Source organism: Sparus aurata, chromosome 11 (genome assembly GCF_900880675.1).
Source record: "Sparus aurata chromosome 11, fSpaAur1.1, whole genome shotgun sequence".
Lineage (NCBI taxonomy): Eukaryota > Metazoa > Chordata > Actinopteri > Spariformes > Sparidae > Sparus > Sparus aurata.
This window is the reverse complement of record NC_044197.1, coordinates 14,726,704-14,748,989: the sequence shown is the minus strand read 5'-3', so window position 1 is coordinate 14,748,989 and position 22,286 is coordinate 14,726,704. Positions and strand designations below refer to the sequence as shown.

At 40.9% G+C, this 22,286-nt stretch overlaps 1 protein-coding gene across 2 annotated transcripts in view; it reads left to right on the top strand.

Moving 5' to 3' along the window:
• The window catches only part of agbl4 (AGBL carboxypeptidase 4), a 294,869-nt gene that overhangs the window by 51,037 nt on the left and 221,546 nt on the right, over nt 1–22,286 (top strand). The gene's annotated exons all lie outside the window — the stretch shown is intronic.

The window sequence follows — 22,286 nt, the reverse complement described above, 5'->3', positions numbered from 1 at the left end:
TTCAGTCATTTTGCATATTAAATCACCGCAGTCATCATAATGTATGTAAGCTTGTGTGCTGCCTCCATCTGGCCACATTAGGTTCCCAATTTCCATGAGAACCGCCTCCACATATATATCTTTTTTTAAAGAAAAAAAGACATGAAACAACAGCTCTGATGCTAAGGAGTCTTGACTATATGCCACGAAGCACTTGATGTTCCTTAATCATGTCAATGTGCTCTTTTAAATGTGAAAGTAGCATGAAACTCTTTGACTTGTGGTAGCAACAGACCGAAAGACATTTTCATTTTCATTCCACCTTCACTTACACTTCATACATGAGGAGCAGAGTATTTAAAAACAAATGCAATGTTGACCTGCGCTAACTAAGGCCTCACGATTATTAGAATAGCCATAGCAATAGTTCTAGATCTGTTACTGTTCATTTCTACATTGATAAGTTGCCTGCCAACCATTTTGATAGTAGATGAAACTTTTATAAAAAAACAGTAAAAAAGGTGTTTTTAAGGAAAAAAAAGCTTGATATGCTCTGATTCCAGCCTCTTCAATGTGTGTTTCTTCTGAAAACTGAACATATGCGAACAAAAAACGAACATTTGAGAATGCCATCTTTGACTTTGCAGAATACTAATTGAAGTTTTTCAATATAGATTTTTAGATTTTCTGTTCCTTTACTCATGACCACACATCATGGTATGGAGCACAAACATAAAACAAATACATACGAAAATGATAAATAACCGGAATAGATTCCCAGCAAAAACCGAGTTATTTAAAGTGACTCAGAAATGCACCTAGCTTACATACAGTCTTTGGTATTCGTATTTTGGCAAATACTTTTGTTTTATCTCTCAAACAAAACATCATGTTCATTCCCCATACAACTGTCATGACTCAAAGTAAAAGAAATCTTTTTTACTTTTATGGACCTTTATATCTCCCTGTTATTGTAGGAATTCTGGTAGATTTATTGAGAATATAATCGACAGATTAAGTTGCAGCCATAATAAATGAACACAAGAAACAACAGCTCTCTGACAAATGTAACAGAACTTGCTTCACAGTTATAGGATTAGGCCTCTCAGAATTTTGGTTTGCTGACCTTACAGTCAGGACTCTACAGAAGCAGCATGTTAAATTTGTGAAAAATATCAAATAAGAAATACAACATTCTTATTTGTTGTTACACCTCCACAGCTAGTTAACTCTCTTTTACTCTCTATTTCATTCCCTTCGATGTCCTTCATTTAGAGGGCCGCCTGTTTTGGTTCGAAATTGTCCTTCATGCCAAGCTGGATTTGTGAGCGCTGCTATGCCAGACGCTAAGTAAATGTGTTTTTCAATCTATCTGCTCCCCGACCAACCCACTCTCGTCCGTCTCCCTCTGCCTCTGGACTCCCTCCAGTCCCCTGTGTTTTTAGGACAATCTCCGTGTCTTCTCATCTCTTGCCTGCCCGCATACCTTCCTACCTTGCTGCCATTGCCCCCGCCATCATTCCCCCCAGGTTTCGATAAATAACCCTGCACCTCTCTGGCCCTCAGCTCCACTGGCTGTTGCTAGAGCACATTTTTTAAAATATCACCTGCTGTAGAAGGGAAATTGATACTGCTGCATTGTGCTCTGGGCAATGGAGGTTTGTGTTGAGTTAAAATGCCACAACATAGACAGTTGTAGGAAAGTTCAGAATTTCAACAAAAAAAGAAAGAAAAACAACCCCGTTGTTCCTTCTATCAATTTTTCTTTTTTTTTTTTCTTTTAAGAACAGCTGCCAGTACTTTCTTGTTGAAAATCTGTAACGAAATGTTGGGTCAGACAGTTAATTATGAAGACACAAAAACAAACAGCGAGATAATATTTGCTGAAATTCCATTAAATAAAGTGACACACTTAATTCTCACAGCTCCCCTACTCCCCACCACAATCTGTTTTTATATAGAAACAGGGATAAAATGGTGCCTTTAAATACACACAAAAGAGTCCCACATCACTGCGGCAAGCTAGTCGTGCTCTGAAAAAAAGGAACTTCATTGAAATATGAATTATGGTCTCTTTGCTACTACTTCCTTGCTCCCAAAGCAGGCCAATGATCAGATGAGACATCCCCAGATGACCAGGTAAGAGGAAGAAGCAAAAGTTCCTCTCTGAAATCTGCCATTATCCAGATGGCACCATTAGCGATTAAGCCAGAACATTTCTCCCCTCTTATAATTGACTCCATAGGCTATTAGGCAGGTTGGCACAAGGCTAGGTCCACTGGTGCACACTCCAGATGTTCTCTTTGTGTATGCGTGTGTGTGCTGTCAGTGAGAGGAGGGAAGAGAGTTTGGCTGTTGTTGTGGGTGCTTGTGGTGGGTCCAAGGCTGCCTACAGATGGACATAGGGCTGGGTGGGTGCTGGGAATAAGTCACATTCAATTATATCAATGTCTCTATCAGTCTGTCTGTTCTCAGTCTCTCTCTTTCCCCATGTCTCTATCTGCCTGTCTGTCTCTCTTTCTCTCTTGCCTTGGGGGAAGAAAGATTAAAGTGTTCTGTTTTCTGTGCAAGATCTTTGTCTCTGCTTTTTGGGTTTATCTGAAGATTAAATTATCTCTCATCCGTTGTCTGTCTCTTAGTGTATGTAAGCAAAGTGATGTTTGGCAGACATCTTTAAGTGCATTTGCTATTATTAAACTCCAAAAAAGATCTGTGAGATCTAATGCCAATTTTATTTAGGTGTTAATCTTACCATACTGTATTTTATAGTAATAAGTTATAATTTTACATTAAATGTGAGACTTCTTTTCAGAAAAGGCAGATTTCAGAGACCCACACAGCACGTGTGTAGTATGTTTTTTTGCCTTATTTACAGTTACATGCCAGTGTCATTAACAGCTTCCTCATGAGCCACTTTATCACAAGCACCACCCCTACTCAGTCTACTCAGCTTTCCACCAGGTCTTAGAGAGAAGAAGAAGGAGAGGCTGATTTCCAGAACCCGTGCTGTAGCAGGCATGAAAAGGCTTTTTGAAAAGTGTTTGTATTACATTACTGAACGGACTTTCAGTAATCCCTTTATAGCTAAAAAAAGAGCTAAAACGCCATTAATTATTCATCTCCCCATGGCTGGTGGTAAAGAGGAGAGGCGCTCTAGGGTTTCCATCAGCTATTAGTAAACAAATCAATGCTGCAGGCTGAGCTCCTTGTCAGTACAGAGCCATCTGCCCTTTACCATGACTTTCAGGTGAAAGCCAGAAATGGACCTACATGACATACGATACTGCCTCCAGAGGATAAAAAGAGGCATGTAGAAAGAGAACGAAAGTTTGTTATTAGGGGAATTTTTATTAAGTCATGGAGTTTGAAAAACTCAAGCACGAATCTTAATACAAAAATTGTCCCTCTGCAAGAGCGACATTTAATTTATTCATGACATCAATCTAATTTGTGAGAACAGTTGTAGTTACATTACTACCCCAGCTGGGTTGGTTCGACACATTATGCCTCTGTGAGCAGACACTCCCGAATTTGTCACGACCCACCCAACAATAGGTATTTGATGTAATCAAACAGCACAGTTTGAAGCCCCTAATCCAATTTCTTTGGCAAGATACATTGTAATTTGGTATCACCGTAATTATGAACTGAATTGTGAACTGTCTGTAAGGGAATTGAATTAGCCAGCAGAGGAAGAGTAATATGATTGGGAACTGGGAGAAATCAATACAGCACTGCTCGTCATCTCAATGTTGACCTGATTCCTGCCTGAATGTGGATCTTTGGGGGATTCAGCTTAATTCAATCTGGTGGAGCTAACACGCTCCCTGTCCCCTCCACATGGTTGACAACAGCTCTGTCTTGATTTAGACTGCTGGGCAGGAGCCCTGCTGGGGGAAGTGTAGCTCTGAGGAAAGTAGCTGCAGCCTGATCTTATCCATCTGATTGTATAAAATACATGTAGACTTATGAGCCCACATAGAATGCCTCTAACCAACTGCACAGCCATGCATACTCCGGTTACCCATCACTATTATCAAGACAGAGATAAACATACTGTTGAATGTAGCAGTAGTTCCATGTGACAAAGTTTTGAATAATAAAGCCTGCTTAGACAGCCCTCTGATGAGCACTACACACTAGATCACCGCATTTGACAAACAGCCCTTCCATACACCCTGAGCTGTGTTGTCAAATGGTTGTAAGGTGGAGTGTAGAGAGATTCTCATCCTCATGGGTGCAGCCCACCGGTGATAGCTCCACCCTGATGGCGGTAGTAGCCGGAGAGAGAATGTCGCAGCTGCAGCAACCACCACAGAGGTTCAGTCTGATGGATGAGGCCAGAGAAGCTGGAGCTCGTGGTGGAGCTGCGCATGGAAATGCTGAGGGAAATGGTTTGATTGGCTGACATCTCCAGAACCATTAGCCATTTCTCTCCTAACTCCCTGACTTTTATATTTAATTTAAACTTTTCCCACTGTTTCTGAATCTTATATTGTTATTAATAAGTTCTCTCTCCAACTCTTTGCATTTGTCTCAGTTAAAAAGCACCACTAGCAGAAAATAACCTGTTAGGGACACAGATCTAGTGAGAAAAAAGTCTGCCATTCAGCTGTCTTTGTTTAAGGGAAAATAGCTTGCGTATTGTGTTGTTCTATTGACCGCTTGACATTCCAATACGTTCTACAGCACTCTCCATGGACCCTGATAAGAACTTGATAGCTAGCCAGAGGTGCTGTCCTATTATAGGAGCAGATGGTTTCTTACCATTATTTTATCTTTACAGATAAGATTAAAAAGCCCAGCTTACACTGCACATAGGTAATCAGAGCTGAAAGGAAAGAGCACCTCTAATGCCAAGGAGAGCCCAATGTCAAGAAAATCAATATGTCTGCCCCCTCCCAAAATCAAAGCCTTTTTCTCCCTCCTCCCTGCACGGTTCACCCAGATAAAAGCTTTTGTGTGTTGTATAAAATCAAAGCAGGTGTCACATAAGTGCATTATGTCTCATTATTTTGTTTTATTTATGTTAATTCATGTAATTCAGCCTCTCTGTCTGCACTCGGGGCCACAAACACATCTGGCCCGTGTAATACTGGAGCCTTCTTTCAATTCAGTGATGCCTTTTATTTGAGTGAGTCAGACTTGATTGTGCACATTGTGTTGTCTGTGAGGGAAGCTCGTAAAGGTTATACAGCCCACAGAAAGGCTATCTCATTCACCAGCAACAGAGAGGAGCATGTCCCCGGAGCCAGGTGTTGTATGGACCCAGGAAACAAATAGCTCTTCCTGTCTTGTTATTGGGGATGCACTGATAAGGTGGGCCGGAGCATGCTGAAGGGTGATTACTAGGGTGCCTTTTAACAGACTTCCTCCAGATGATCAGCCGTTATAGTTATGCATTCTCATTGTACTGCGTCAGCATTGTGACCAGCACCTCAGCCTTTAGCTACATCACCTGCTGCACCCTGATTCACTGAGCTCTGTCTGTGTTGACACCTACTTAATTCCCACAGGTTATTGCAGATCCCTCTCCACTTGAGTGCGTATGTGTGTGTGTATGCATGTGTGCGGAGGGGAAGCAGAGGGAAATCATTGCTAGCCCGGGAGAAGGGAAAAAGCTATTCAACAGGGGCGCCCACGGTGGCAAAGCCATTTCCAATAATGTCCTCTTTCTGCAACAACAATTGTGTTTAACCCCAATGGCTTCAGCTGCCCACTATTTGTCATCCCGCCTCTTCCTCCATCGCCTCCTGCCATGCCTTCACATACGCAGGCAATAGCAATGAAAGTATTGCTTCATGACGGCATGGTGCATACATCGCCTGACTCATACTGGTTCTCTTGTTTGAGGAAACAACTTGGAAATGGACGACCCACCTGTTCTTTGATACAGCATAACGCCAGGATCTAGTTTAACAGCGTTGAAAAGAATTTGATTTTTGGCCCTTAGTAAGGTTTGATGAGCAGAGAAGAAGAAATTAATTTTGGTCAAATTTTTAGGAAGAGTACACTTTGAAACGTAGAGAAAAAAAGAATTTGCATTGTACTGACCAAACCACCACGACATCGTGCTAACAGCAAAAGTCACTTCAAGGTTAGTCTGGCTAACGAGATGTAGACTGTTGGTATAGAGCCTGTCATTGGGCGCCTATTTCCCCCTTCCTTACGCTATCTGTATGTACTGTTTTTAAAATCCTCATTGCTAGGTGAAACAACAACTACAACCTCCAAACTAGCAATGCAAGTTTCTCTAAATTAACCTGGTTGCTAACAGCCCCAAGGTAAACAAGTTTCCCCTGACATTATTTTGCAGGGGCCCTGTCGCTGCATCCTTGGCAGCCCAATACGATTGTGAGTGGTTTAAAGACATGCTAACAAATCAGAGAGGCTTTTTGTTCTCTATAGGCTTTTTTTCCCTATTGAGATGTGAAAAATTGACAAACATTCCTGTTGTCATTTTTAGACGGAGCTGTAATGTTCAGAGATGTATGCATACTTTAATACAGTGGTCTGACCTATCTGCTGTTTTTGTAACATTTGAGACATTTTTATGTACTGTGTTGCTTAGCGTCTTTAATATCTACCCAACTGCAGCATCTCGGACTAGCTGCTAGTTTGTGGTAAAGGAAGCTGTCATATTCTGTAACCTGAGAGGAAAACTATGTCCCAGACCTCACCTCAAGAGTTCTTGTAATTTAGATATAAAAGCATCAAGCATGCATTTCAAATAAATGAAATGCATAAACTTTGGATACATCACAAAAAAGGGTCAATTAAAATGTATATCAACTAGTATGTGATGCAACTTAATCTCTACCTCTTACTTGATTTCTGTCAACTGCACTGGCTTTCCTCTTATTATAACACAAATGAAAAAGAAAGCCCTGTTATCCGTCTGTCCCTCCATATTTCTCTCTTTTATTCCTTTTAACACATCTCTCTCTTTCCCTGCACCCCTCTCTAATCTCTCTTCCACCCCCACTCTCTTCCCCATGTCCCTGCGCTGGTGAGCTGCGTGTGGAGGTGATTTATCTGTGGCACTCACTGAAGTCCCAGTGCAGTGGCACTCACACGCGCATACACACACGCAAACATGTGCGCAGACATATGAAACACACACAGGTAATGCTGCAGCTGTGATATATTTTAATTACAGTTTTAGTCAGAAGTAATTAAGGTTTTATATCTAGAGGGACAGCTCAATACCCATCCCCCAACACACACGCATACACCCATGCACACGTGCACAGATACCCACACAAACCCTTCTTCACGTCTTTGTTACTTGATTTCTGTGACAGTTGTCTCTGTAGTCAGAAAGTTTACAGTTTTTGTTTTACTTACAAGAAAATGTCAAAAGTCCATCATTGCATGTTAATTTAGGACAGAAAATTAGATATTGCTTCAGATTTGTATTGCAAGGACTTGATATCATTTGAAAATTGTTTTGGTATGATGCCTGAGTTTTAATACAGATGCCAACACAACTTTTTTGATACATCACTTTGCTCCGTCAAATCCAACAAATCCGTCAGTGTTTGATATGGCTAAAGTACACAACTGAACAAAAATGTTTCTTTAACAAAATTATGATGCAGTTATGAAGTATCAGATAAAAAAAATACAAGTAAACCAGCCTTCGAATTAGAACAAACATTTGTTGCCAACTCACAGTGCTTGGCACTCGATACTCTGTGTTATGAACAAAATTGGGTTGGCACTCAGTAAGTATTCGTTGCCCAGACATATTTATTATGTTATGAGTTATGGCCTCTAACTATAGCTGTGTAACAGAATTCACAATCCAGTATCACAAGTTACACTTCCTTTCTCCTCCACCCCCCCGTTTTTTTTGACACAACAGGGGTTTTGAATAAGAATGTAGGATTGAGGGAACCGTGGTGAGAAGGAGGAGACTGTGCAAAAGGATGAGAAGGTGATTTGTGCAGAAACAGATAGGCTTTGCACTGTAAGCTGAGTTGAAGAGCAGATTTGGAAGCTGTAAGACAGTGTTGTGTTGTCGTGGAGTGCTGACAGGGGTGGCGAGCTGAAAGTGCGCAGAGGATTGAGAAAAGAGAAATGTCTCTGTGTCTGAGTGTGTGTGTGTGTGAGTGAAGGGGTATGTGCGCTTTTGTTTTGTGCGCACGTGTTTGAGTGTGTGTATGTATGGCACAGATGGAAAGACTTCTCAGGGATTACTGTGGAACTGGAAGAGGAGAGAGGTGGTAATTGCATTTTAATTACAGTGTTGATGGTTTTGTGCTCTGCCAGATGGAAGGTTCTTTACAGATATAAGCACAAAATAAATCAGCTTGCTGGAAAATAAATCAGCCTTTAGGTGACTAGTTACCTGCCGAACTGAGTCCCTAACCTTGCCTCGAGTCACGGGTGATGATGATTAGTTTAGGCTAGGTGATGTCTAACCTAGACCCCTCAAATGGTGCTCTGCCCTTCTGCCTTTCTTGTGATAATGGATAACCATGCTCATGTTACTTACTACCACTCCTGCAGTAATTCAACATTCACTTTTACCAGGTGTTGGTTGGATAACTTTAAGACACCCAGATTTTTATTGAAAACATATATTTTATATCATAATTGATTCATATGTTTGTTTGTTTTTTATAAACATTCACATATTTTTGTCTCTGCTGTCAACAGTACTAGCTCGGTAATGCTACTTTTGACTGATAGGGGCTTGTTTTGTGATTCTCTTCCAAGTTTCTAGAGACCTAATGTTTATACTTAATAATGGTGTCAAGACATTTTGCATTCACGATCACTGGATGAGCTCCCACAGCAGCTTTATGAGAGTGACCTTTGGCAGCCTGCTCATTGAGATCGGTGTGCCAGTCCTGAACTCAAGCTCTCACCTTCCCAGCTTAATGAACCAAATATGGCTGTGATATAATAGCTAGAGTCAGCTATTTTAGAAGTCATTCTTACTATGAGGGTCATTTGTTTTTATAATTTTGACTTTTCACTATTAAGCAACACTGATACTGCATTGTGATATGAGGTGCAATGGACATGCATGTTCAGGGGATAAACAGGTAAAAATGGCTTCAATAATGTTCCGAAACCTAACAGAGACAATTTAGAATTATGCTAGATGTTGTTTTTGTATGAAATCTAAACAAGATGGCCATAGATATAAAAATACACGAAAAATAACACTTAAAAGTGCAATATGTAAGAATTGGCCACCAGTCAAATTTATGCTCGAAACAAAAAGGGGGCAGGGTGTCACCAGAGTAACTGCTTATTTGTGCTAACTGTAGATGCCATTCACTAGTTAGCTTAGTTGCCATGCAGCATCTGGCTTGGACTGGCAGCTCGAGGACCAGGGAAGTTTTAGTGTTTAAACTGCTGGCACATGAGCTTTGGACCTGGACAGGATGGGGCTGGTTGGTTAGCATGCTAACACCACTAGTTATCTCTGCAACAGAATACATAAACCTTGTAATACCAAAACTTAAGGTTAATTTTTTAATGTTTTCAACTAAAGATTCTTTATTATTGCATCTTTAAATAAAACTTCAGAGGTTTGGTGGTTTTCCTTTTATATTTGATCAGATACTGGTAACTGAAATTCGGTACCGGTACCCAACAGCTAATTTTCCAGTACTTGACTCTTTCTTTGATAAGAAACATGTACATCATTTTGGGGTTTTTTGGCCTTTATGTGGCTTTATTGACAGTACAGGCACAGATATGACAGGAAACAGGATGAGAGAGAGGGGGAGTGACATGCAGCAAAGGGCGCCTGGGACTTGAACCCGGGGCCGCTGTAGCGAGGACAAAGCCTCTGCATATGGGACACCCGCTCAACCCACTGAGCTAAGTGGCGCCTGAAAAACGTTGAAATCTGAAATCAGTTGTAAAAGAAATAAGTCTAGACTTTTCAGACGCAGCCATTTGTTGAGTGTTGGTAACATCAACTAAGACACCTGAAAACACTGATGCAAGATAGGGAGAGGCTGTCATGCAGGTTGCCAACCTGCTCATCAGGAGCAATTTGTGTTTCAGTATCTTGCCCAAGGATACTTTCAATTGCAGCCGGGGGAGCTGGGGATTCGAGCCAGCGACCTTCCAATTACTGGATTACTCTACCCCCTGAGCTACAGCCTTGAACAAGCTGCATGGGTGATGTTGTCTCTCTCTTTCTCTCTCTCTCTTTTGTACTGTGTGTCTTGCTTTACTTTTTGTATGGACCCTGAGTCTGAAATAAAGCTTATCTATCTATCTATCTATCTGTACGTATCTCACCCAGATGCACATCAGTGTGATGCCCAAATTTATCACTGATTGATTTCACATGAATTGGTTCTTGGTGGTATGGATGTAATTCAGTCAGTACCCTAAGAAATAGAGAGTTTGGTACACAACCATGTTCAGAGGACAACACTGAACATGTAGTTTGAGGTCAGATGAAAGATGAAGCAGAAAATTTAAGTCAACTTTGGTTCTCCTGATCAAGGTGAGTCCTCCAGCTGTGTGCTTTGTGACAAGATGACCCTTGCAGGGCTGTGAATCTGACACGACCAACAGTCCTGTGGCTTTTTGACCTGTGGCTGTTCCTTACTCTCTCTCTCTCTCTCTTCTCTCTCTCTCTCTCTCTCTCTCTCTCTCTCTCTCTCTGTGTGTTTCTCTATGCCGCTCTCTCTCTCCTTTCCTTCTTTGCTCTTTACAAACTGTCTGAGGGAGATAAGGCAGGCCTGATAAGCTGACTTCTGTCAAAATGCTCCCCCATCTGTGCAGACCTGTACCTCAGAGGAGAAAATGTATTTATATATCATGTGCTCACATGCCTGCTCCACGCGTGATAGCAACCTAATGGGTTTATGATACAGGAGAATAATCGTCTGCTGTGTTTACCTTTAGGACTAATATTGGGAATTGCAACGAGGGCTAGAGAGTACAAATACGTGTCGGGAGGCACTGAAGTGGTTTCACCTGTCAATCCAGCACTAGTGGCCATTTCTTATTTCCTCAATTGGCTCAAAAAGGTCATTTTAATCTTAACACCAGAGTTTTTAAACCATTAACTTACATATTAAACCTGCAGCTACTTTTAACCTTTCAATTAACTCTGCTCAGAAGCACCTCCTTTGGTGGTTGGCTTGATTGTGGGTACATATGTATGCGTGTGCGCACATGTGGCAGGTTGGAATACTTAATGTGGTTGGTGTATGGGTAATTTTTTTTTATTTATTTATTTATTTTTTAAGTTACCAATTATAGCAGCATTCATTTTAATCTAGACCACAGCCCAAATCATTGCCGTTGCAATATTTTTTGGAGCACACAACAGTTATGCACTTCACCCAGTGTAGGACCCATCTAGGGTAATTTGCTGAGAAATTACCTGTGTTGCTTGTAATATAAGCGAAGCAGCACAATTTAAAAACACAATGACACCGCAGACAAAATGTTCCCAGACTTAAATGCACTGACTGTACAGATTTTGAAGGGTTAGAAAAAGGCAGTAATAAACCCAGCTGGCACTGAATTATTTCCCTTAAATGTGCAGCCATTTATTCTTCACTGTTATGAATTAGTTAAACCAGTGTGATTGTGGCAGAATTATGTTCAGACACAATAGATAAAGAGAGGAAGATATACAGCATCCAAAACATTATTCATGTGACAATTTCTCTCTATGGGATACATGTTCACCTTACCAATAACCATGCTGCTACCCCTAAAACATATATATATATCTTTTGTTATTCTACAGAAGATGTCTCAAGCATGGTGTCTTAAATCAAAAGTGCTCCTTCTATATTTATGTCATGTGGCAGAGGGAGTGTGTATTTAGTGGGATTAGAGCTGCTGGTCTATTCGTGTGGTGTCTCCTAACACACGTAGCTCAGTCTAATCTGCTTACTATTGACTGGAAGTCCAATAATCCCTTTATGGTAGAGAGGAAACATTACATGGAATGCTGCTGCAGCATGGGGAGGAACTAACCAGTTACCCAGCTTTCCTGTGGGTGGCAATGCTACTGTAGATGCTAGAAGCAGCTGATTTGACTATTAGAACAGCAGTCAGTGACTGATAATAAGATTAATGAAAACAAGAGTAATGACATAAAGAGAACTAGCATTAACTGCTGACTGACAGAACATTTTTTCCATCTCGCCCTATGGGTGAATGAACTACCCAGCCACAGCTAATTTTCTCTGTGTATACTTATCATGCATAAACAGTCGATATTAAAGGAGACCTGATTCTGCTTTTACTTTTTTTTTTCTTTCCATCATCGTTTATATAGGTTTTTGTGCTTGTAAAAGATCATGAAAGTTAAAAAAGGTCAACGTCTGCACCAACAGAAAACACTGTTCCACAGCGCCTTGTCAGTCGCCCGCCTTTTATTCCATTATTTGTTGATATCACAATACGTCTCCAAACCTTCACAAAGGGGCTAGTTTGGCACATAACAATTGATTTAGCACAGCTGCTCTGTTTTTGTTAGCAGCGCGGGCTGAGGCATGTGTGAGCTGACCAATCAGACCAGACTGGGTATATAAGGGGAGGGCCTTAACGAGACAGGAGTTAAAACAGAGCGTGTCAGACAGAGGGGGAATAGAGTGCTGCAGCAGTGGACAGTAAGAGAAAACTGATGTTTTTTGTGGGGCATTAAAGCATGTAAACGCTTTCTAGTAGTAACCAAAAATACATTTATAAACCTGAAAATTAGCATAAAATGTCTCCTTTAAATTTCAGTGATATTTACAGAAAGACAATTTGCTCGTGAGGTTATTGGCAACACAGGAGGAGGCATTCTGATATAGGAAAACAATAGATGAGGCAGAGGTGATGATTTCCAAGACACAAAATACAAATAAACTTCATTGATTCTTTGTCTTGATGTATCAAAAGACTTCAGATGACATTTTAACATTCAACTCACTTACCATAGAAACAAAAGTGAGGCTGATTTTAATCATCTCAAGACAAATAAATCAGGCAATGAAATTAATTAATTGAAGACGGTGCCTTGGCAAAACAATCACAGTTCCACTGTAAGAAACTACAACAAACATTACATTCAGTTTTCCACAAGATAATGAGATGCAAACATATGTCAGAGTACAAATCTGGCTATTCCATCTACAATGCTCAGAGGATGAGTAGATACAGAATTTATACAATCCCATTTATTATTTGGATTCCATATTGATTTCTACCGTAGTTTAGTTTGCCCCAGCTGGCACCCGGAAGAGTAGCACTGCTGTGCACTGGGTATCCTCAAGTTTACTGTTTTTTGTTTGTTTGTTTAATTGTTTTTTTATCTGCCTCAATTGTTAGGTCTTTGTTAAGCACAAACAAAGAGGAGGGTGACTTTAAGTGTGATTAGGTGTGCTGAACTTGAAATATGGAGCTAACAAACCCTCAACATTCAGAGTACATTGTATTGGTCATTAAATACTAAGGCCCTGCAAATTCTTCCTCTTCAGTAAAATGCCCTTTCCACAGAGTAACCGAGTTTGACTTCCAATAACAGTTAAGACTCCACACTGTTATAAATAATGCAGCGATTAAATCTGTTGGTTTGAGGTGTAATTGTCAGCCCATCGCATGGCCTGGTTAAATCCTGAGTTTCCCAAGACTTCGATTGACAAAAGATGATCATCAGTAAGATACTGCGAGTGACCAAAAGCAAACAGAAAAAATTAAAAAAAAGATTTTATAATGGGGTATTATGGACTGTTAGTTTGAAGGTTTGATGAGGAACACATTTATTTGTACCATGCAGAATGTGTGTGCTGCAGTCAGTATGTTGAGGTTAACAAAGAGAAAACCAAGCACCACAGTTCACTGACTGCAGCGCTTGGCTTTTTAGCAGCAAAGTGGTTTGGCTACACAAAGACATATGCTCCAGAAGGAGCTTTGAGACAAAGCAGCATTCATATGAGTATTATGGCTCCTTGCAGACATGTTAGTATTTGAGATTCTACAAAATGATGGCCTCTTTTGTGCATATACTCCTTCCTTCTTTCTCCCTTGCTTTCGTTTTGTCACTTTCTATGTTAAACACATCAACACCCTGTATACACACTCTTTTGGTGCACACACACACACAAAGCACACTTGCATCCCTTGTCTCTGATGTGCCAGCGGTTGTTGATAATGAGATTCCTACAGGATGGGAAACTCCAGGGACACTGACTGACGGCCCACTTTAAACACTGCAGTCTCCCTCTCCCTTTTCTGTCCTCTGAGACACAGAGGATGAAACAAGAATGGGAAAGAGAGTAAAAAACACACTGTATCACACACGGACACACACACTCACATGCACAGACGTTAGAAAAATAGCAAGGAGTACATGGGGGCCTTGAGGGTTTGCTGGAAAACACCAGGGTGAGCAAGTGTTGGGTGTTTTATAAAGCGTTGACTTGAGATCTGTAGAGAACAGCATTGAAGGTTACAATACTTAGAAGTGTGGTTACAGCAGCGTAACCAAAGTAATTATGTGCGGGTGTGTATTTGAGTGTCTGAATAGAGTGTCAGAGCACGTGGATGTTTGCATATTTATTTGGACATTTATATGCATGCCTTTGTTCACATGTGTATACATCTGTCTGGATGTGTCTGATCTATTGTGTCTGCGATCAGGCCCCAGTGAGGAAGAGGATAATTACGTGCCTTTTGCTGTCATGTCAGGTTGTCTCCTCATAGTTATGCATACAGTTCCTGAGGGGCTCAGAGGCCCTGTAACATATACAGTATATCTCTCACATACACAGGTTTGATGAAGTACCTGGTGCCACAGAGGACAAACAGAACTAATTTCCTGTCACTGCCTTTGGACCTCGTCTCTATTCTCATTTCCTCCCTTTGCTCAGAATACAATAATGCCACTTTTACATTGCATCCAGAGAGGCAGGTTGTTGCTTTATGTATTTTCGCTGCAGGTTCATCTCAGACAGTGGCGCTCATCCAGCCTTCAACAAAGCAGCAAAATGTACAGATCATTTGAAGCTGATACTAAATTGCATATCTACTGTTAGTAGGTGCTCTCGATGATGACCAAAATGCAAGTAAGCAGAGAAAATGTATGTGATGTTAGCTCGGTTTGTTTTTGTGGTTTATCGTTGAATAGGCATTTTTTATGACTCTTAAGCTGGCTTTAGAGAGACATGTAGAACTATATTAAAGCTTAGTGATTATATACATATGACAGCATGGCAGCGCAGTGGTTAGCACTGTTCTCCCACAGCAAGAAGGTCTGGGGCTGGGCCGTTCTGTGCGGAGTTTGCATGTTCCCTGTGACTGCGTGGGTTCTCCCACAATCCAAAGACATGCAAGGTTAGGTTAATTGAACGCTGCTGCCCACTAGCTGCTAACAGAGTTTTCCTCCTGCTGATTTCAGTAAGGATTTATTTTTCACAATGTAACATTATCAGGAAAATTGGTTAGCCAACCAGTGTAGTGAGCACTCGGTTCAGTTTGTCATTTTCTAAGCGATAGATTCACATACGTACCAAAATCCCTTTCATACTGGAGACATCCTGGGAAAGATCTCTGTTTGTCCAAAACATGTATTTTATTGCCCCTTGGATAATGGGACACCATTAGTCCTGAGGCCTGCTGAGCTAAGCAAAACCTATGTGCCATGGTGAATTTAGAAACCACTATTCTTGGCGGCCAAGTGTTTTGACACCTTTGATGTTGCCTTTGATCAGGCAAAGCTGTATTTTGTATGTCGGCCCATAAATAAATTCAGCTATCAAGCATATAACATTCAACTCATTGTCTAATTCCCCGTACATACAGAGGAGTTGTCTAACTTTGGGGTTTTCTGAAGATGCTAAAGTTCCTTGTCAGTTCAGGGCCTCATATGACAAGGGAGTTGGGGTAACATAAGATGATTGGCTGATTGGTGTTTTCCTCAGTTTTAAGACATATTCCCAATGCGAGGTGTGCAGTCTGAAGTAATAATCCTGTCTAAATGGAAAACATGGCTTGGTCATAATCCAGCTGCCTCTCTTTTCCCGGAGTGTCTTCGTTAAACAATCTAGCACGGTAATGAAGTGCTAATCTGCTCAGCTCTTTACACAAGGCATCTGCATGTCTCCTAGAGGCAGAGCAGGTACACAACGGAATGCTCTTTCCTTTGTCTGCTTGTTGCATTTCAAGAGAAAAGGCACAGGGAAGGAATAAAAGTGGCTGCAAACACAAACCACAGACAACCTTGACAGCCACAGAGTTTGAATTAGAAAGTAACCGCTGTTTGACATTTGTACATAGTGTTTGCTCAGTTGAAGAAAGACCTGCTCTCTTGCTCGTGTCTGCTGAAGTAATATTTTAGGCCAGTGTCGGCCTGTAAACCTTGATAGCGTTGCCTACTTTTTAATAGACCATTCTATCTATCAACAGCTTTTCCAATCATGTTTACGGAGTAACACATACATTTCATATTAGGCTGCTGTGCGCCGTAATCTGTAGCATTAGCGGTCTAACTATATTAATCCATTTGCACTTTCCCCTGTTGATTAGAGCGCATGTGAAATGTGACGGTGGTTGGCTGGTATAGGGCAGCAGTTGCCTGAGGTGGTGGCGAGAGCATGAGGTTTCATACCGTGCAATGTCCACATTCAGATCATGATTTATTACCCCCTCACCACACACTCTCTGACAAACACACTCACACTTATGCGTAACCACACCTTTAGCAATGAAGATATTGACACACACACACAAGTACACGCACACACACACACACACACACACACACACACACTCAAAATGTCTGGCATTTAAGAGAACACACAAAAACACCAGTGACTGGAGCAGGATCTGACACCAGTGAGTGCGCGATGCATGAGTCCATATGCTCAAATGTGAGCTGTCACATGTAGGCATTTGGTTGTGCACTATAATTAATTGCAATCTGAATGTGTGTATTCATGTGTGAGCGAACTTCAGTTTACAATTCAAAGCGAGATTTTAATGTTTTTCTTTTTTTTCCAACAAGCAACCAAAGCTGCTATATGTGAATCTGCTGTCTGAAAGTGCAGCACGTTTGCTCTGTGACAGTAGAGCTCTGTAGCAGATTAAAATATTTTGCTGATGAGGAAAACAAACAGAATAGATATAAGGAAGTTATTAAATTGTGACATTCTACAAAGAAGCTTGTCCCGCTCTTTACAACTTCATGTCTGAGCACAGCGTCCTTGTGTGAGTGTGTGTGTGTGTGTGCGTGCGTGCGTGCGTGTGTGTGTGTCTGTATAAGCAGCGAGTGTTCATGAGTGTGCCAGTGTCACTGTGCACACTTTAATATCCCAGCAGAAAAATAGAACATGGCTGATAAGAGAGCAGAGAGAACAGCGGAGAGAGATCAGAAATCCCATACAGTGGAGAGCACTAGTCCATTGCAAGTGTGGCAGAGGTCACAGTCAATTTCAAAAGGAGCAGGTCTTGTATATTAGAGTCTGGAGAGATGGGAGACCCTCTTGCTCTCTATCATAGAGGGCCCGTGCCAGAGCAGGGCCAGATGTGATCAACATGGACCTTGTGGAAATCCCTACTGAACTGTACTGTCTTATTTAGGGGCCGCGGGAACAATACAGCAGAACATGCACACCATCATCATCGTTTTTGCTTTCATTAGCTCACAATAGAACAGTCAGCTTGATCCAAACCTAAATATTACATTGAACAAGACTTGTAATAACATATAGCAGTGCTATACAGCAAATAAGACAGTATATTTCTCTAAAAAACAACTAGTGTAAATATGGAGCTCGATCCCTGAGGACGCACAGTGAAGACTGCCAAACAGAGCGACCTCACAGACATCAAAAAATGTATTTCAGAGTAAACTTCACTGGTCATTTTGAGTGTAATGAAGGAATATAATCTAATGATGCATCTTTAAGGCTCTTGCACGTGTATTTAATAGTTATCTGTGGCTACAGAGATAACACTTGGTATAGTCTGCTGAGTTCACTTATGGTTTTAGTCTTTTTTGTAATGAGAGAAAGATATAGTACCATTAGATATATCTGATAACAATATTAAGTCAAGTATGTCAGGCCTGACAATTTTAAGTTCACAATGTCAAAGTTAATGATATCCACCTTGCCGTGAAAGCTGAAAGCTGTCCACTCTAGCTGGTTAATTTCACTGGCCAGACAAGCTACTTCAGAGCCACCAATCAGATCAATCCATCCTGTGCTACAGAGTTATTTTAGGTGGCTGTGATTCCATTCTGTTTTATACTTTGTGGCACAGGCAGTGAGAGGTGACTGTTAGATGGAGCATTTCCAAGGCTGAGATAAACATCAATATCTTGGGGTTAAACCATCATGAAAACAATGTGCGGTTACAATAATGAAATTGTTTTACTGAAGAAAAGTTAGAGGTTGAGCTGCGTGAGTATATACTACAGGCAGTTTTAAAAATCAATTCAGCAACTGTAATTTGTTGATTGGTTCTTTATTGCAGGTATATTTAAAATGCTACAGTGGCATCCTCTCTATGGTCACAGCTGCTGGCAGATGAAAAACAAAAAGACTGATGCTTTTGGGTGTTGTTATATTATTTTCAAGGTTTAAGTTTATCCTTAAGTGAATTCCTAACTCTCCAAACACAGCAGTGTCTAGCATGAGTTTGTCAACAGTTTTTCATACCCAGGAGTTTCTTTTTGGGGCTGGGGTGTTTATTGCGTTCTGACAGATCTTCTTGTGGGCGACGCATTAGTCATGGTGCCTCATGGATTGACTGCCAATTTGCTCTTGGCTTCAGCGCCAGCTTATCCACCTATGTGCAGTTATTTGCTTTGGTTTTACTTGAGAATTGTAACATACAGTTGACAGAGCTCATGTTTCTTTAGGTTGTGTAGGTTGTCTGAATTGATAAGCCTTCTGGTGCACGGACTGTGATGCTCTCCTGCTGTTGGTTGCAATGTGACTGAAAAAACAAGCACTGATTTGGTGATACATTCACCAAATGTTGTGGCTGGTATAGTTGAGAGTCTTACTTTTGGCTCACCAGAAATTTAGGTGTTTTAAATCAAGGATGATTTTTGATGTCGTCTGATGCCAAGCTGAGCAGCCCACTGGATTGATAATTGACTTGGCAGTAGGCAGCAGGTTGTTAAGCCAGGCATGTGTGTTTACTAGCCCAGGAATACTTATGACAGCACAGCCCAGTCACCCGAATAAAAACATTTGTAGGTGTCATAGGTATCAAATTAACATTCATACAGCACATGTCATATTGATTTCACATTACAAGTATATGAGCTGACTTTCATGTTTGGAGGTAGAGGGGACTGGGTCGGCGTGCCAGCTAGGAGAGGCAACTGTTCAAGTTGGCATTTCAACATTTGTCAGTGTGGAACCAATGAATATATATCATCATCAAAAAAAAAAAACATTTTCGTGGGAAGTTTGTGGGAACAAAACATGATTTTTATGATGTGATGCCGGGATAACTTCGGTGGCATAACCCAAATCATGTCATATTTTTCGCTAACTAAATTGTGCCTAACCCTAACCAGGCTATAAACATAACATAAAATGTAAAATTAAACTTAAAGAAAGTTGCAATATAACGACAGGTAAAGTTTCAACGTATCTATGGCTAAGCGTACATTCATTCATCATTTTTTCTGGTGTTAGGGTTGAAAAACACAAATCATTGGCCTGTTTGATAGTAGATCAGTTGAAGGCTTTGACAGAGACGTAGACATAAAGACAGCAATACATAGCATACATGTATTGTAACTGGATAAATCCTCACTGCACACCTCTCCTCTGTAATTTTCTTGACCACTTGTCTAAGTAATGCCACTCTCTCTAACCTCAAAAACCTTTGTTCCTGCGTGCACCTTGCACACACCCACAGTAAGCATGCTCTGGAGAATCACATCTGAAGCTGAGTGGCTACTTGACACTTGTGGGAGCATGTGTTTGACATTGTGACGACCGCAAACCTATATCCAAAGTCACTGTTGCCCACAGTGGTGAGAGTGCTATCTAGTTGTCAGTCAACGCTGTGGTGCAGGCAGGCTAGCAGTCAGTGGTAATTGATGTGAGTGGAGTTGACATCCCGGGCAGAGCGCTTCAGGTTGGTCTCCGACTGGGACCGAGCAGCCCATCATTGCCAGTTATTAAGCAGCTTGCGCTCTGCTGCACTCACTCAGAGGGGAACAGCCTGTCTCTGAGTGTTTACATATGAATGTGTGCATGTGTGTGTGTGTGTGTGTGTGTGTGTGTTTGTTTGTGTGTGTGGGGGGGGGGGGCAGCACCAGGTCTAGATAGTTTCTTGGAGCAAAATAAGTGAACCAGCTGCGTTCAGATTAGAACACAGGGCCATCAGGTTCATTCTTAAGTCAAAGCATCCTTTTTTTTTACCACCCATTTAGAGCAATCAATAATTTGTAACGGCTGTGTATTTATCTTTTATCATTACAATTCTTGACAGACAGTTAGCCCTGGTCAAGTTGTAAGGTGACACAGTGGAAGCAGCTCCAGACTTCAGGCTTGATTGGCCCTCTACAGTTTGTGCCTCTGCCTTTCTGGCTGGCTTGTTGGCCAGTTGGCGCACTTGTTAGCTGACTTGATATTGTTGGCTTGCGTGCGATACGCTGCTCTGTTAATGTCCTGATAAAGCTATCTGTGCTATGCAATATGCTGGGACATCTGCCCTCTGCTGAGCCTGTGTTGCTGCTGCTGCTGTACTTGAACTACTTTTATTTACCGCTTTAACACAAGTGCCTTCACTCAGAGTAAAAACAAAGGTCTCTGGATGTTAACATACAGTATGTGCTGGTTTTGGACCTGCTGTGATTATTATAGTTGCATCAGTATGAAGCTTTTTTCAGTTCACCTTTTTTGAATTTCTTTAACTTTTTATGGTCTTTCAGGGTTCACTTTATTTTCTGTTTAGATTTCTGTTAAGCTATTGACTACTTACCGAATATCTTTTTTAACAAAAGATATTTATTTTTGTGACAAACCGTATACAGGGGTAAGTTTCAGCTCAATTTTGGATTAACAAACAATACATCTCAAAGGGCATTTTCAGCTTTGCGTGATGTGTGGCTCTACATTTAAGAGAATGTATTTCATATAATCTTTGATTTAACAAGCAATCAACTGTGCTACTTTCGGTCTCTCTCCTTTGCTGTTGACTCTGAACACCACCGAACTTTATCAAAGAACAGTGATACAGTCTGTTACTTTATTTTCAGAATCCGTCTCTGTGTCATTTTTAAACCAGTTAATTCAGTATTAGTACAGTCTATTTGTAATAAAGACAAATACCCATTTCTGCAGTGGTCTCACAAACTTTTATCTGGTTTGCGGCCACTAATTTGATGGCTTGCATTCATAATTTAAAATATGCGTTGAGCATTACCTCAGGTTGTATTTACTCAGTTTGGTTGCATTTGCTCTAATGCCATCTTGCAGATCATTTGCATGCTATGGGACATTAATTTAAAAAAAAAAGAAGATTTAATTCTAAAATAAGAAAAAAACAAGGGATTCTTGTTCTGAATCTTGCATTTCAGTAAGAGCATTGCCTGTCACTGTCTGAATGCTGTCTGAATGCTATGACTGAAATACTTGGAGTTTATCTCCAAAGCAACACGTCTGTGTGTGAACGTGGCCATAAATAGCAGGAGTTATCACAAGTGTTGCAAAGAATTTCCCTTTATTTGTTTGAACAGTTTATTACAGTGCAAGCCATAGCTTCAGTTTAAAACTGCCAAAAAGGAGTTTGTTGTTAACTGTAGTGTCTTATTGCTCAGAGAAGACCTGCTTATTTCTTTAGAATTAAGTTAATGAACTGGGGTAGAATTACGCATGAAGGGAAGTATTTCAGATGACAAAGCACATTGGAACTTTGTTGTGCATGTAGTTTGAAATGTAAGTTTACCCTCATTGGTTTACCTTATTGATAAACACGGGATTTTGCAGGGTTGAAAGATGTACCATCATCCAGTTCATACATTCTATGGTTTGTATTTCTTTTTTGGCCTCCAGTAACATGCTGAACCACAGAGAACTGTCCATGGTCCTTAAACCTCAGCCTCTCTCTGTCATTGCTTGAGAACAAGGGCTTCCCTGTGTCGCTCTCCACACCCACGCCAGATCACAATCCTAACCTTATGAATATTTACACAGGCTTTGCCGTACAGTAGGGAAGCCCAGGATTCCTTCATGAATATTGATGAGTGGTCCCTCATGAGCCTCTGAAATCTCCACATTGGTTTGGTGCCCTATATTAAAAACTCCCTCCTGTGGCAGTGGGCTACATGAACCTTGCGTAGCGTGGGTCTA